This window comes from Petaurus breviceps, unplaced genomic scaffold, assembly GCF_028583685.1.
Source record: "Petaurus breviceps papuanus isolate PSGF00001 unplaced genomic scaffold, PetGlider_PUasm1.0 90775, whole genome shotgun sequence".
Lineage (NCBI taxonomy): Eukaryota > Metazoa > Chordata > Mammalia > Diprotodontia > Petauridae > Petaurus > Petaurus breviceps.
Genome location: NW_027187342.1, coordinates 130,517 through 134,903, shown reverse-complemented (window position 1 = coordinate 134,903; position 4,387 = coordinate 130,517). Strand labels below are relative to the sequence as shown.

General features: G+C 43.6%; 1 long non-coding RNA gene across 6 annotated transcripts in view; it reads left to right on the top strand.

Moving 5' to 3' along the window:
- Positions 1-4,387, top strand: part of LOC138146789 (uncharacterized) — a 60,490-nt gene that overhangs the window by 113 nt on the left and 55,990 nt on the right. The gene's annotated exons all lie outside the window — the stretch shown is intronic.

Here is a 4,387-nt window from a genome sequence, read left to right as displayed (position 1 = left end):
GTAAGAAACATTCCCAACCCCCAGTTGCTCCGAAACTGCCCGGCGGTGCCCCTCCCTTTCGGCCCGGTGTTGTTTACTAGTTTTTCAGCCTTGTCCGACTCTTCGTGACCCGCTTTGCGGTTTTCTTGGCAAATATACCGGAGTGAATTGCCAATTCCTTCTCCAGCTGATTTTACTGATGAGGAAACTGAGGCAGACAGAGTGCAGTGACTTGCCCAGAGCTCAGGTCCTCCTGACTCCAGGCCTGGCGCTCCACCTGCTGCGCCGCCTTGTGGCAGGAAAGGTTTAAGGAGCACGTGACAGTCGCCTGTCCGCAAGGCCACTGTCCGCGGCCGTGCTTGGGCATCGATGCAGGGGTCGTTTATGAAGCGCTTACTGCGTGCCAGGCCCCGGGCCAAGTGCTGAGGATGCTCGAGGAGGTGAAAGACAGATCGGATAAAAATGCAGAATATGGAGTGGGGGGTAGTGAGGAGTTGAGGATAAAAAGTAGATCATGAGCCTAGGTGACTCCAGGAACATTAGGAAGGGGGGAGGGTGTGGGAGCAAAGATCATGAATTTCGTTTTGGACATGTTGAGTTTAAGGGATCCTGCCAGACAGCTGGAGATAGAGGGTTAGATGTCAGGAGAGAGAGGTTAGGGCTGGATAAATAGGTCCCAGAATTCTCAGAACTGAGATGATCATTGAAACGTGGAAGCTGACGAATGAAATTACCAAATGAAATAGTGTGGAAGGAGGATAGAAGAGGACCAAGGACAGAGACTTGAGGGTACCCTTGGTTAGTGGGCAGGACCTGTATGAAGATTCGGAAAAGGAAACCAGGGAGAAGCAGTGAGAGGCAGGTAGGAGAACCAGAAGAGAAAAGTGTCATGAAAACCTGGAGAAAAGAGAATATTAAGGAGAAAAAGGGCAATCAGTGGTGTCAGAGGCTACTGAGAGGTCAAGAAGAATAAGAACTCGGAAAGGTCATTAGATTTAGCAGTTAAGAGATCACTGGTAATAACTGGCGGTGTAACTTTGGGCAAGTTACTTAACCCCAATTACTTTAAAAAAAAAAAAAAAGAGAGAGATCACTGGTAACTGTGGAGGGAACATTTTCAGCTGAGTGATGAAGTCAAAAAAAGCCAGACTTGTAAAGTAGTTGAGAAGAGAGGAAGAGGAAAGGAAAAGGAGGCAGCAACTGTAGGTGTCCTTTTCAAGGAGTTTTTCGGATAATAGCCAACAGGGATGGACAGACCAAGTAATAGTTTTTTGAGGAGGAGGTAGGGGGGAATAGCTATGTTTGTAGGCAGGAGAGATGCTGCCAGTATATAGGGAGAAACTGAAGATTAGTGAGAGAGGGGATGATAGAGATGATAGATGTCCTGGAGAAGGTACGTGGAATGGGATCACTTTTTACATGTAGAGTAGTTTGCCTTGGGCTACCTCTTTATAAAGCACTGGAGTGAAAGAGGAGATAGTGGAAGGTACCTGAGCAATATGAGATGAGGAAGGAAGAAGAGGGAGCTCTTGGTGAATGACCTAATTTTTTTCAGTGAATTGAGACAAGGTTTTCAGATGAGAGAGTAGGAGGAAGGGAGACATGTGATGAATGGGATAGCAAATTGATTAGGAAGGTATAAAAGGATTGCCTTGCTGTACTGAAGGCCCAGTTGAGGTTGTGTGACAAAAATTTGTAGTGGTATATTATGTAAGTATATATGTATAGTTTTGTGATTTTCTGCAGCTTCATTCAGCAGCACATGAGGAGGATTGAAAGTAGCAGATGGTGGGAGGAATTGTAGGCCAAGGCTTGGCAGAGTAAGAAGTTCAGGGAAATAGATTTTATTTCAACATAAAGAAAAGCTTCCTAATAATTATAACAGCCCTGAAGTAGAAGAGACTATCTTGGTACATAGTAAAGTCCCCAGAACTAGAGGTCATTAAAAAACGGCTGGGTAGTCCCTTATTGGGGATGTGACAGAAGGGATTCTTTTCCAGGTAGGGTCAGTCAGTCAATAGGCATTTATTTATCAATTGATTTCTGTGTGCCAAGTACTATGATAAGCCCTAGAGATTCAAAGAAAAGCAGAAACACAGGACCTGTTCTGAAGGATTTCCCATTTTAGTTGGGGAGACAACAGGCATATAACTAGGTATATAGATGACACATACAGAGTAAATGAAGGTAACCTGAAATGGAGAGGAAGGTGGAAATCACGAAAGGTGTCCTTGGTAATAGCTTCCCCCTTCATATTAACTCTGTGTGTGTGTGTGTGTGTGTGTGTCTTTGTCTGAGAGTGCCTTCTCAGCCTCCTTTTCAGGATCATTATCCTTGTTCCCCCTCTAGAACTCAGGCCTATTCTTCTTTCTTTTTTCTATTTACATACTTTTTCCTGGTCATAGGGTCAGCTTCTATGGATTCAACTATCATTTCTCTTAAGATGAATTCCAAATCTATAAATCGATCCCTCATTTCTCTCCTGAGCTCCAATTTGATAGGGTTTCCAACTTCTTCCTGTACATCTCCATCTGGATGACCCACAGGAATCTCAAACTCAACACATCCAGAATATGTCATTATCTGTCTCCCTAAACCCCTCCTCTTTACTTCCCAATTTCTATACCACCATTCTTCCATCTGCTAGTTTTGAAACCCAAGAGTTATTTTCAATCTTCACTCTCACTCAGCCTGCCCTGCCCCCTCCATATCTAATCACCTGCCAAGATCTATTGTTTCTGTCTCCACAACACTTTTTTCATCTGTCCCCTTCTCTCTACTCACACAGCTACACCCTAGTTCAAGCCCTTATCACTTCTTCAGTGGACTGCTTCAGTAGCCACCTAATTAGTTTCTTTGCCTCAAACCTCTTTCCTCTCCAATCCATTCTACACCCAGTGGCTAAATTGCATGTCGCTTCCCTGCTCAAGAAGTTTGGTTGGCTCCATTATTATTTCTAGGATAAAATACAAACCCCTCTGGGATTAAATCCCTTCACCATCTGTCTCCAGCCTACTTTTCCAGGCTTATTATACATTACCTCCCCACCCCAAGCCCTCCAACACTACAGATCTATCTACTTGTGATACATGGCAATAATCCATGTGTTTGCACAGTCTCTGTGTGCCTAGCCCATGTTTGAAATGTTCTTCCTCCCCCTTCTGCTGCTAGAACTAACTTTCTTCAAGGCTTTGTTCAGTCTCCCTCCTCTTGAAGAGGTGTTTCCTCATCTCTCCCAATTGTTAGCTTCCCCCATCAATTGCTTTGTATTTATTTTGCATTCTTCTCACTTGTTTACGTGTTGTTTCAAGAGAGTATAAGCCCCTTGAGCACAGGGACTCTTTTATTTCTGCTGTTGTATTCTGAGTGACTAGGCCAGTATTTGGCACACAATCATCCCTTAATAAACACTTGACTTGAATGGAGTGACTATTGGGCATCACTTAGGAAGACTTTGCCATCTCCCCCAACAAAAAAGTATCATTGGGAAATCATAGTATAAGAGCCTCTGGCCAAAGGCTTAGAGTGCTTTATCTAGGCTAACAAGTTTCCTAAAATTAATTACCAGATGCCCCCAGTCCTCCTCTGTGCTGTGTAGAACTCTAGCACTTCAAAAGTTAGATGATGCCACTATTATGGTTATTCCCTCTATCTTTGTGGGTTGCTGTAGCCCGAAAAACTCATCACCTGAATTGCAAAATCATGGATTTAGAGCCAGAAAGGACCTCAGAGGCTATTTAGTACAATTCCTACTCCCCTCCCCCAAATTTTACATTTGAGGCACTGGGGCCAAAGAAATTGACTTGCCCAAGGACACACAGATAGTAATGAGAAGGATTGGGACTCGAATATGTGTCCTCTGACTCAAATCCACTATGTTTTCTGTTGAGGTGACCAACCTTTTGTTGCTGAGGCTATAGACAACATCATCTGTTGTTAATCCTGTCTTCAAAGCCTTTCTAACCATATAGAACCTGTCAGAGTTTGTACCCCACTGGCACAGTTTTCAAGGTCCCAGGTCCTATGGGTATCAGGGGAGGATTTTTAGTGAAGGGCCTGTGTTGTTGGTATCAACAAACATAAATGAATGTTAAGCTGACAAGATGTGACATTTGTATAATATATATCAGATGAATTTCAGATATAAACTCCTAAAAGATCCTTTGGTCAGTAATGTGGCCAGGGGGTAAACTGATGGTAGAGGCAACAAAGTCAGAACGTCCAAAAAGTGAGTGGACAGATGAGGCTGTAAGGGATTATAGATCTACCAGGTACTAAATCCAGGATAGGATGAGATTCTGACCTAAGCCTAAAGTGGGGAGTGGAGATTGGATTTTTTTTTTCGTGGTTAGTGGGAAGAGCATTGGATTTGGAGCTGGAGGGGTAGTGATTGAATCTTTGCTCTATC